At 43.6% G+C, this 12,688-nt stretch overlaps 1 long non-coding RNA gene across 1 annotated transcript; it reads left to right on the top strand.

Annotated features, from left to right (window-relative positions):
• The first annotated feature begins 7,760 nt into the window (after nt 1-7,760).
• LOC108414173 lies at nt 7,761-11,242 on the top strand. The gene is made up of 4 exons (XR_005130978.1): nt 7,761-8,029; nt 8,101-8,180; nt 8,265-8,416; nt 10,926-11,242. It is a non-coding gene; the product is annotated as an uncharacterized LOC108414173 (long non-coding RNA).
• The last annotated feature ends 1,446 nt before the right edge of the window (nt 11,243-12,688 follow it).

The following is a 12,688-nucleotide window of genomic DNA, read 5'->3' as shown; positions in this document are numbered from 1 at the left end:
GATCTTTAATTTAATCCCTAATCCAGTGTCCATCACTCCAGGGTCTGTAGAGTCACAGCACTGCACAGCTTAGTGTTCTCCTGCTCCAACTCACCTCTCTCACCTGCTGAGATTGATCAGGTGGGACTGGGAGTGAGGAGCATTTTACTGCACCATTCCTACTAAAAACTGTCTTTACCTCAGATCAGTAGGTCTGTCCTCCCCTCTGAATCTCAGTGGAACATCCATTGACTCCATTGTCACTCTTCATGGACACGTGGCTGGAAAAAACCCCAAATATGGAAAAATGTTACAGTCTAATATACAAAGGTTTAAACACGACAACTGATAGTTTATTAAGGTAAAAGTTGGGTGAAAGGGTTAATTCTGCTCCAACTCTGCTCTAAGCAGTCTTTGCAGCAAGCATAGCTACTGTCCTTGGCAGTTTTGCACAAACAACTTGCTCCTCTTATCGGGACAACATTCTGTCCAGAACCATTTGTTCTCTTTCGTAGGTAAGATTATCGTACACAGAGCAGAAGCCCCCCTCCTTTGGGCAGTTCCGGTGGTCCGTGAGTGTCAGCTTAGCATTTCATGACTGTTAGACAACTTATTTGGGTCCACCCTGTTTGCTTGTACGCAACAGGGCAGGACGTGTTTGTATAAAAGAAGGAGTGCCCTTCTTTCTTTGTGCAGAAGACTTAATAAACTCTTTGATTGATTACGAGAGTCGTTCTGTCTTCCTGCACCGAGCGCTCCCGCTGCAACTGAGGCTTTCCACAGGACAGGTGATCCACTCTCTGGTTCCTCTTCATGAACGGACCAAAAATGGCCGGTCCTTTCAAATGGTGACCTCCGACGTGTTCTCTTCACCCAGGTAAGTCCAATTAATCGTTTTTGGACCTCTACCTGGTTGTCGAGATCACCTGGGTGTTCAGAGCGAACCGACCCAGCCCTGTCGGGTGGGCGGGAGTACGAGAGTGAGAGTAGAGAGGGTACATTTAAACCTAAGCGCTTAGTGGGAGACAGGGAATGTCCTATAGTGGAAACTCTCAGTGCAGCTCTCACTGTATTTTTCCATACTGGGCACATCGTTCCAACCAGAGCCGGAAGAGACACCGGCTGCATGGATGCGTAGATGTAATTTGGGCTATTATGTTGATCCATTTTTGTCCAACCTAGCTGGTTGGACCGAAAGTAATCCGCAAATACCCGCATACCCCAGGGAGGGCACTTTCAATGCGGGCTATTTGGGTTCCGCACATCGCATGATTAATGAGGGCATAGGGGATCCTGGATGAGACCTATCTTACATGAATGAAAGCTATAAATCGTGGTATGACATGAAAAAGGTGTGGGGTGAACCGAAGAAACTCTCTTTATGTGTGTGAAGTTTGGTTTTACGCCATCTGCGCTCAGCCTTTCTGCATTCTCTCTTTTGGGTCCGTGCTGCTACAGTGATGATATCAGCGGTACTTGTTTCCAAAACAAGCATGGACCCTGTGTCCAAATTATCTTTCCCATTCCAGTTCGTATCAGAAGCAGAAAGAACAAGGAGTTTAGGTCAGATACTGTGAATACATCCAACCTGCAGTATGTTAGAAGTAACTCACAGTCTTTGAAACAAAGTGCACAGGTTATTAAGTTAGCTCTACTGAATATCAGATCTCTTACAAACAAGTCTTATATAATTAATGATTTAATTACAATTCACAGGCTTGATTTCATGCTTTTAACAGAGACATTAAACTCATATAGTGCTGATATTGTGTTAACTGAGACGGCTCCACCAAACTTTAACTTTTAAATGTTTCACGCACCGGCAAGAAAGGTGGAGGTGTAGCAATGCTGTTTAATGATACGTTCCAATGCAAGCAGTTACCACTTGGTGATTTCACATCTTTTGAATATTTAGATGCGATTTTAAAGGGGGCACAAAGAATATTACTAGTAACTGTCTACAGACTTCCAAGGTACAATGCTAATTTTATTGATGACTTCACAGATATGTTATCTTTTATTTCTACTGAATTTGATCATTTTGTTATTGCTGGTGATTTTAACATTCATATTGATAATCACAAGGATAATTACGCCAAAGAACTCTATGATGTACTTGAATCTTTTGAACTTTCTCAGCATGTGACTGGAAGCACACATTGCCATGGTCACACTTTGGATGTGGTTATCTCAAAGGGTCTTAACATTTCAGCCTCTATTAAGGATGTTGCATTGTCTGATCACTACTGTGTATTTTTTGAAATGTGGACTTCAATCCACAGCAGTGCCAGGCAAGTTAGGTTTAAGAAAAGACAGATAAATAACAAGACAGCTGCACTTTTTGTTACCAAAATGTGCTCTTCACCTTGCCAACCATCTGAATCATGACCTTCCTGTTGTGTCTCTCAATGTATCTGGTGTTGATTATAATTTTCTCATTGATACCGGCGCCATGCTCTCTTCGCTATGAGGGGCCTTTATCATCTAGAATCACTAGCTCTGTGGGTATTACAGGACCGCCCTTCTCATCTCCGTATACGCCCCCACTTCTGGTTGTATGCGACGCAGTGCGATGTGCTCATTCTTTCGTGTTCATGCCAGATTGTCCCTTTAACCTTATGGGGCGGGATTTAATGAGTAAACTATCCCTATCCTTTTCTGGTTCGCGCATGACCGTGTCCACGGGAGATTTCAATCGCGATCTCAACATCGCCAATAAATCCTTTAAATCACCTGTGTCTGCTCTGCTGTCTGTCTCACACGCCACAGAGGTTCCTGAGCCTCTGCATTCCATACCACACACTGTTTGGGCTGCACATAGGGATGATGTTGGCAGGGTTGACTGTAAACCATATGAGGCTACTCTAAAAAGCCCCACTCCTGTTTGTGTTAAACAATACCCTTTGCCCGAGCACAAACTGTGTGGTATAGACTCTATTCTACAGAAACTTCTCTCTTTAGGTGTGGTCATCCCATGTCAAAGTGCTTATAACACACCGATTAACCCAGTCCCCAAGCCGGACGGTTCTTGGCGATTCACTCAAGATTTTCGACGCCTTAATGACGCCATCGTGCCTATCGCCCCAATTGTGCCTGATGTCTCTTCGATATTGACCTCCATTCCGTGTCAACACACATTTTTTACTGTTTTAGACGTTAGTTCTGCTTTTTTCAGCATTCCTGTTGAACCTGACATTTTCGCTTTCACTCATCGCCAGCGCCAATACACGTGGTCTCGTTTGCCGCAAGGTTTCTGCGACTCGATTGCGGCGTTCGCCGCGTTGCTCCGAGACCTCATTTCTGACCTTTCCCTCCCCGGGGGTGCTGTGCTCCTGCAGTATGCAGATGACCTTCTGATTTCGGCCCCTGACAGCTCCACGTGCACTGAGGCATCTAAACTGGTCCTCATGCGCTTGGCTACACTGGGCTTCAAGGTTTCACTAAAGAAACTGCAGTTCTGCCTACCCCGGGTCCAATATCTGGGTCATGAACTATCTCAAGGTCAACGCCTCCTCTCCACTGACCGAGTGTCATGCATCACGCAGCTTCCCAAGCCCGCCACCAAGCAGGCTATGATGTCTTTCCTCGGCCTCATCAATTACTGCAGACAGTGGATTCCTGACTGCTCCACGCATGACAAAACACTGCGTGCCTCCTTCACTCACGAACAGGCCATGACTCATCGCCTCACATGGACTACAGCCATGAACTGTGTATATTCTGCTCTACTGTCCTCACTGCAGTCTGCACCAGCCTTGGGCCTGCCCAACTACGCTCTGCCATTTCACCTGTGGGTGTCGGAGTCGGGGGGCACTGCTGCTGCGGTTCTGGCTCAGCCCCACGGGGGAGGTTTGCGCCCTTGCGCATATTATTCTAAAACATTGGACGTTACGGCCCGAGGCCTTCCGTCCTGTCTCCGAGCGGTCGCGGCGTGCGCACTAATGGTACAGGATGCTGAAAAAATCGTTCTAGGTCATGACTTGACCTTACACACCTCTCATCAGGTCTGTCAGCTCCTAAATAACTATTCTACACAGCACTTGTCTGCTCAGCGGCGTGCAGGCTATGAGAACATTTTGTTGAACACCGAAAACCTCACTGTGCGTCCGCACTCCTCACTAGATACTGTCTCTTCCGCTTTAATGCGTTTACTTCTGTTACCACACGACGCCTCCAGTCCCACTCTAGACGTGCATGACTGCGAGACCCGTCTGGCCGGTGAAACTTCTATTCGCCCTGACGTGTCTTCCACCCCGTTGCCTTCTGGCCTAGCATTTTATGTTGATGGATCATGTTCCGAGCCATCATCGGATGGCTCAAGACCAAGATGTCACTATATACACGGACAGCCGTTACGCTTTCGCCGTAGTTCATGGTTTTGGGGGAATCTGGCATCAACGCGGTTTCGTTACTACTGATAACAAACCCATTTCCCATGCGTCGCTTATCGAGGACCTGATCAGGGCTAGCTTCCTGCCCTCCCGACTGGCCGTTGTTAAAGTTCGCGCTCACCAGCGTAGTAGCGACCCTGACTCTGTTGGTAACAATACCGCCGACTCTGCCGCAAAACGCGGAGCTCTTCATGGCCCCACTTGCCCTTTTATGAACTCGGCTTCCTTCTCCTGTGCTGCACTCACGGTTGACTTACTACCTGGTCTTGATCTTGCCTGTATTCAGGCCACCGTCTCGGACTCTGATATCAAGCATTGGCTGTCATCGGGCTACGATCCAGCCATCAAACCGCTGCACGACGCCCGCACATTGTGTTCCGTGTGTTCCGTTCCTCGTTCCCGATTTTCATGGTATTTCGCATCGGGAACGAAGAGGGGTAAAGCATGACATGTTCGAATAGTTTTGCATTCACAATTTGAACTCTGCCGTTGATCGCATATTAGACCGTTGTCTTACATGTGCACAGAATAACCCAAAACTGGCCGGACCGCACCAAGTTCTTCCTAAACTGGAAACACCTTTCCAAGAATGGCAAATCGATTTCACACACATGACGACTGTAGGGCCGTACAAATATTTACTGGTCTTAGTAGATAAATTTTTGGTTGGACAGAGGCGTTCCCATGCAATAAAGAAAATGCAAATACAGTTGTGACAAAACTATGCCAAGAAATCATACCGCGTTACGGTGTCCCCTTAGGAATAGACTCCGACAAAGGCACACCGTTCACCTCCAAAGTCACACAGATGCTCGCGAAGCACCTGAGCATAGACTGGGATTTCCACATCCCCTATCACCCTCAATCCTCGGGTATGGTCAAATGGGTTAATCGGACTATAAAAGGGCGGTTATGAAAGGCCATGCAGATGCAGAACACTACTAATTGGGTGAAGGTTTTACCTGTAGTTTTGGCCAAACTGCGGATGGCGCGCACAGACACTCTGGGTGGTCTGTCGCCGTATGAAATTGTCATGGGACGTCCGTTCCCCCTCCCATGGCGTCAGAAAACGGCTCTGGGGGGAACGGCGGACTTGGATGTGCGTCGCAGCGAGTACACCGCAGGGTTGTTAACTGTTCTGAATGAATACTGGGAGAGGGTCAACCAAACTATCACAGACCCTCCCAAGGTCCCAACCCATGCTTTTAAGCCGGGCGATCAGGTATTGGTCAAGAAATTTGAGAGAAAGGGTTTTTCAGACTCCCCTTTCTCTGAACCCACTACTGTACTCGCTGTCACACGCACGGGGGTATTAACCGATCTTTTTCCACAGTGGATTCATGCCTCCAGATGTCAGTCAGCCCCGCAGTGATGTATATACATGTTAGACGTCTAACTATTTTTGTTTCCTATCTCTAACCTGTCCTGTGTTACAGAAGTATGTTGCAGCTAATATTAATCCTGTGCCTGGTGGAACGTGCTGGCGGATCCCCCATGGATAACGTTTTCTGGCAGTATGCTAACTGGACAGCCAAGCAGTACAACAATGACTCCTGCTACGTGTGTCACCTGATGCCCTCCAGTGTGAACAAGCACTCCATGGTCACGGCCCCTCAGGATCTCTCTGCTACTCTGCAGGCGGTAGCACACACCTGTCTGTCTCCTGACTGTTTGAATGTTACTCATTATGATTACCCTCACATTAATTATTCTCTTTCTTTATCGCAGGATTTTTGTTCTAAAACTCGCAACACTACAGATTTTGCTACATGTTTGCAGTACATTCTTAAATATGTCCTTACTAACTCCTTACTAACTCCTTATTAACTACTTACTCCTTATTTTGCCATGGCTGTCCCCATTATCTGTATGGTTTTGCTGTTGTTGTGTTTGGGTCCTTGTTTTTCCAGATGCCTCATGGAAAGGGTCTACGCGCTGGCCTCTGCGATGCGACCCCCGCGGCCCGTATACCAGCCTCTCATCTCCAGCACCAACCATATGTATGTGTGTTCTCACGCACCACGGTAACTCGCCCTGTTATGCCTCACCAGTTTGTGAGGCATAAAAGAGGGGAATGAAAGGGTTAACTCTGCTCTAACTCTGCTCTAAGCAGACTTTGCAGCAAGCATAGCTACTGTCCTTGGCAGTTTTGCACAAACAACTTGCTCCTCTTATCGGGACAACATTCTATCCAGAACCATTTGTTCTCTTTCGTAGGTAAGATTATCGTACACAGAGCAGAAGCCCCCCTCCTTTGGGCAGTTCCGGTGGTCCGTGAGTGTCAGCTTAGCATTTCATGACTGTTAGACAACTTATTTGGGTCCACCCTGTTTGCTTGTACGCAACAGGGCAGGACGTGTTTGTATAAAAGAAGGAGTGCCCTTCTTTCTTTGTGCAGAAGACTTAATAAACTCTTTGATTGATTACGAGAGTGGATCTGTCTTCCTGCACCGAGCGCTCCCGCTGCAACTGAGGCTTTCCACAGGACAGGTGATCCACTCTCTGGTTCCTCTTCATGAACGGACCAAAAACGGCCGGTCCTTTCATTGGGAATCAAAAAAATTATATGTACTAATATATTTTTACAACATTAATTATAATATTCAGTTTCATACACTGTGTGAATATATTCACTCCATGTTATTGAACTGAATTAGTCTGCAGAACATAAAAGTATACAGTTACACTCTGTCCACTGACCGGTCACTCTTCATGGACACACAGCAGGGCTCAGGTGAGTCAGATCTCTGACCCTGAACCAGTCTAGAACACAACCAATATCAGACATGATCTACAAACATTCCTGCATGTTGGTGTAGATGAGAACATAGTCTTCACCCCAAATCCCATGATCCTCTCACCTCTCAGCTTTCTGTGAGCACTGCTCCTCAGAGCAGCTCAGTTTGGAGGTCATGGCTCCTCCTTCAGATCAGACCTATTCCTGTAAACTCACACCCAGAAGGAGTGAAGTCTTCATGTCAGCTTCATCTGAAAACTGTTCTCTGAAATCTAGCTCTGTCTCTGAGCTCCACACTGATGTTCTGCTCTCTGTGTCTGAAATGTCTTTAATCATCAGGTCAGAAAGTAAATTCTTTGTGTTGATCTTCAGTCATTACCTCTGAGCTTTTCTCTCTCTGCTTATGATCTTCTCTTCACTGAACAGACACTGCTGAAAGTTTCACTCTCACTGTGAACTGGTCTGGACTGGATTAGTTCTCCACCACAGGAGGAAGTGCTGGGAGGTGTTCTACAGAGTGTAGAGGGTGGAGTGATGTTGTACTGGACCAATCAGAGCGCCTGTGAAAGTCCCCTGTGAAAGTCCCACGACTCACTGTTCTTCTGCTTCACACAGAAGTGCAAGAGTGTAGATTCTTCCAAAAGTGAGTGTCCTCTGTGTCAGGGGTTCTCAAACTTTTCCACCCCAAAGTCCACATCTTTACAACTAGCAAGTGTAGCAGGTGGGGTTTTGCGACTCCACCTACGTTGCTTGTGAAGCTGCGTGGCCGCGTTTAAATTACTGGGCGGCCCCTTTGTACCCTAGGGGACGACTACTTTTGGTGCGCTTCCTGTCCCCCCTCCTTTCTGCTGTGACTTCCGTGCCGGCAGCGTTCAGCGTGGAGTTTAGCGTGACTGTTTGTATTACTTCTCATGAGTTTAAGGTATCTGTTCACAGCATTACGGGATAACGTGGTAGTTGGCTTAATTACTAACTCCTCGTATTTGTTTGTAGTTGCGGGCTCGTATTCGATTGCCGGCTCAGCGCTGTGGTATGCATCTCTGATGTTGCCTGGGCACTTTCACTTTAGAAAGGTAATTTCTGCCTGTTTCCTTTTATATATGTTCTGGCAGTGAGTATAGCTTTTGGCTAACCTTATTTCTTGGGTGGTGGGATAGTGTTAGTGATTGTGCTGCCTTGCTGCGGGCATTGTCTGCTGGAGCTGTTTGCTGTAGCCATTGTCAGCGGGAGCTGCTGTGTGTCATTACCTGCTGCTGTCTGCTGTGGCCATTGTTTGCTGTGGCTGCTGGCAGAAATTGATGCTGTGCCGGTAAGTATGCAAGCTGCATTGACTTTTAAATCAAATATTAACTAAATTAATTGTAATTCTGTGTATTGTTTTAGGTTTTATTGTCCAGATTGTGCGGACTGATTTCAGCTCCTCACGGTGCTGCTGTTTTGCCTGGGTTTATTTAAGTTTTTTTGGTGTTGCATTAAGTTTTGTTTTGTTTAGTTATTTTGAATTATTCTGGTTTTGGTTTTCTTTTATACTTTCTTATCTTAATTTTGGTTTTTTGTTATTTTGTGGGGTTAAGGTTCGTGATTAATTTAATTTTTACTTTATTGTTCATTGGTTATTTTTGAGTTGCTAATTTTGCTTGTTTTTGATTTCTATCCTGATTTATTAATTTGAATTTGCTTTGGCTTAATTTTGAGGTTTAATCCTGATTTACTAATTTTGCTTGTTTTTTGATCTCTATCCTGATTTATTAATTTGGATCTGTTTTGGCTTAATTTTGGGGTTTATTCCTGATTTACTTCTCTGGGTTGTGTTTTTTTTTTTTCTTTTGTTTAACTGATTTTGGTATATTTGCTTTATTTGTTGGCTTACTTTAACAACTTTTTTTTACAAATTTTTTGAAGAACCAGCAGAACTGTATGGGAGCACGGGATCCCCTTCTTGGCTGTGTTTTTTTTTTTTTTTTTTTTTTTTTTTTTAATTTTTTTATTGGCTTTTTGAAATTAAAAAACACAAAAATAAATAAACAGTAATAATAATAATGATAAAATAAATAAAATCCCACCCAAAACAAACAAACAATGAGCGCTGCAATAAATATCTCTGCATAATCACACAAACATGTATACATGCACACATGGGAATAATGAAATGATCAACAAAAGTGCAGGAGACAGGTAAATAAGTAACATATATGAAATAGGTAAAATAAACGGGCAGCCAGTCCTCCTGTTCCAGGGATAAGTAATGAATTATGTTTTCTGTAAAAAGGAAAGTAGTGGTTCCCAAATCCTCCGGAACTTGTCAGAATTGTGGTTGAGGTCATGAGTCAGCTTCTCAAGAGGAATAAGAACAGAAATCTGTGTTATCCACATGTCAACTGTAGGGACCTGGGGGGTGGACCACCTCAGCAAAATACATTTTTTCGCCAAAAATAAAAGAATTATCAGCAGAGATTTGGTATATGTGTCAAAAGAAATATCTGGAGTATGATTAAAGAAACAGAAAGAAGGAGTCAGTAAAAATTGTTTACCGGTGACTTCTTGGATTACAGAATGAACCCCCTTCCAGAAAGTTTTTATAAGGTCACATGTCCAAAACAAATGCATAAATGTACCTCTATGTATCTTACATTTATAACAAAGATTAGAGGTGTCAGGGAACATTCTCTGGAGGCGAACAGGTGTATAATAAGTCCGGTAAAAAAATTTAAAATTCTGTTCATGAATAGAGATGGAAGTACATTTAGGGAAAACCCCTTTACAAATCTTGTCCCAATCTGCAGGATTAAATGTCACCTCCAGATCGCGCTCCCACAACACCTTCAGAGAGTCGTAACCTGAAGAATCAGAATAAAGCAGTAAGGTATAAATCCTGGAAATAAGTCCTTTAGGAGATTTGGCCAAAACCACAGCATTTTCCAGCTCTGACAGTTCCATACGAATCCTACCTGACTTCAAAAGAGAACCTATAAAGTGACGAATTTGAAGATACTTATAAAAATCTTTATGGGGAATATTAAAATCAGCCCTGATTTGATTAAATGATTTAACAGAGTCGGAGTCCAATAGGTCTGTGAAGTTTGACAAACCCTTAGATGTCCATTCCATCAAGCCGATACTCCTAATCTGTGCTGGTAAATCTGGATTCAAAACCAGAGGAGACCGGAAAGAAAAAGCAGGAGAAATATTAAGGTACTTCTTCACATCTCGCCAAACTAATAGTATGTTATAAACAATTATGTTATTCTTGAGATGATTTAACAAATCTATGTTATTGATAAAAGGAAGAGAATTAAGACTTCTAGGATAACAAGACTGAGATTCAAGACCCAACCATAAGGAATCTTTCCTGTCCATAAACCAATTTGACATTATTTTTAGTTGTGCTGACCAGTAATATAATTGTAGAGTAGGCAGTGACAAGCCTCCGAGATCCTTTGGTTTAGTCAGAATAGAGAACTTAACTCTTTGGTGTTTGTTGTTCCAAATATAGCAAGATATGTGAGAATTCAGTGACTTAAAAAATGCAGGGGTCAGATAACACGGAAGATTTTGAAATAAATAATTGAATCGAGGAAGAATATTCATTTTAATAGTGTTGATTCTCCCAAGAAGAGAAGTTGGTAGGGAGGCCCAAATTGTTAGATCATTCTTAACCTTTTGAATTAGAGGTGAATAATTAGTTTCAAACAAATTATTTAAATTAGGAGTGACAAAAATACCCAAATATTTAAAACCCCTCCTAGACATATGAAAAGGAGATTGTATTGACATATGGCTGTGTTTTTTTTTAATCTTTTTGTTTCTTTGTTGGATAGGAGCTGGGGGCCAAGCATCTGACTTGGGGATGCGGAATTCTATTCACCTTTCCTGTAGTGTGGAGCACGTTGGGTGTGATTGAGATGTGTGGCACTGACATGTGTGGTTTGTAGTGTAGAGGATATTTCTATCCCTGTACTTCCTTCTGTCGTGGTAAGCCCTTAACCCAGTTCCTTCCTAAATTGTTGCTGGTAGTTTAAATAAAATATTGCTAGTTCTTTTTTTATATTGATTCTCCAAGAAGGGAATTCCTGGTCTGCCTGGTGGAAAAGATGTTTTAAAATAATTGTCAATAAATCTCTATTAAATGATTGTACCCCGTCTCTGGCCTTTGAGTGTGTTGAACCTGGGTGTCTTTTCTTCTCTAGGCCTTAAGTGCCATTTTTTTTCTTAGAGGTGAAATCACCTCTAGGTGGCGTAGTCGTGCATTAACAAAATTTACGCCGCTCCGCCACACAAGCACAACAGCCCACAGGAAAACTAAAACCGACTTTTTAAATCAACTTTTTCTTCTGCTAAGCGCTGACACTGAGGACCTGAGAAAGGGCATGAAGATCACACTATTCACTTTGATTCACAGTAACCAGAGTTTCAGGTATCTAATAGAACATGCTACAACCCCACTTCCAAAAAGTTGGGGCAGAATGTAAATAAGAATAGAATGTAATACTATGCAAATCATGCAAACCATATTTTTAAAGGAAAATACTACAAAGACAAGATATCAAATGATGAAACTGGGAGCTGCATCACCTCTTCCTTCAAACAAACACTCAAACAAGTGTTTGGGAACTGAGGAGACGCTGCTGTAGATTTGAAAGTGAAATGTTTCTCATTCTTGTCTGATTCAGGATTTCCGCTGCTCAACACTTCAAGGTCTCCTTTGTCATACTGCTCATTTCATAATGTGCCAAATGTTCTCAGTGTTGACCGGTCTGGACTGCAGGCAGGTCAGTTTAGCACCAGGACTCTTTTAATACGGAGCAGTGCTGCTGTAACACATGCAGAATGTGGTTGTACATCGTCTTACTGACGTCGTCTGGAAGGCAGCAGATGTTGCTAAAACATGTATGTATCATTCAGCGTTAATAGTGTCTTAATGTCTTTAATGGGCCCAGAGAAGGTGGCAGCATTTCTGGATTATATTTGGGTTCTTCTTTGTGTTTTAGAGTTTAACAGCGTTTGTGGATGCAGTGATGAACTGTGTTCACAGTCAGTGGTTTTCAGAAGTGTTTCTGAGCCCATGCAGTGATTTCACTACAGAATCATGTCTGTTTTCAATGCAGTGCTGCCTGAGGGCCCAAAGATCACGGCCAGCAGATACTGGTGTTCAGCCTCGTCCCTCACAGACAGAGATTTCTCCAGATTCTCTGAGTCTTTAATGATGTTCTGCACCGTAGACGATGAAAAGCAGAAGCTCTTTGCTGTTTTATGTTGAGGAACGTTCTTCTTGAGTTGTTGCTCTATTTGATGGTGCAGGTCTTTCACAGAGTGGTGACCCCTCCTCCTCTTTACTTCTGAAAGACTCCGCCCCTCTGAGCTGCTCTTTATACCCAGTCATGTTACTGACCTGCTGCCAATCAACCACCAGGTGTTTTATTAGCATCACACAAATTTACCAGCCTTGTGTTCCCTGTCCCAACTTCTTTTGGTACATTTTTGTAGGTATTGTGATAAAAAGTCTGTTCTACAGTTTCCCAATAGGTATAATGAAATTTCTACCAGGGTTCTGTAAAGCTTGTCCAACCAACAACAGTGACCA

The sequence above is a fragment of the Pygocentrus nattereri genome, chromosome 1 (assembly GCF_015220715.1).
Source record: "Pygocentrus nattereri isolate fPygNat1 chromosome 1, fPygNat1.pri, whole genome shotgun sequence".
Classification (NCBI taxonomy): Eukaryota; Metazoa; Chordata; class Actinopteri; order Characiformes; family Serrasalmidae; genus Pygocentrus; species Pygocentrus nattereri.
Note: the sequence above shows the minus strand (reverse complement) of the source record. Positions and strands in the feature narration are given on the sequence as shown.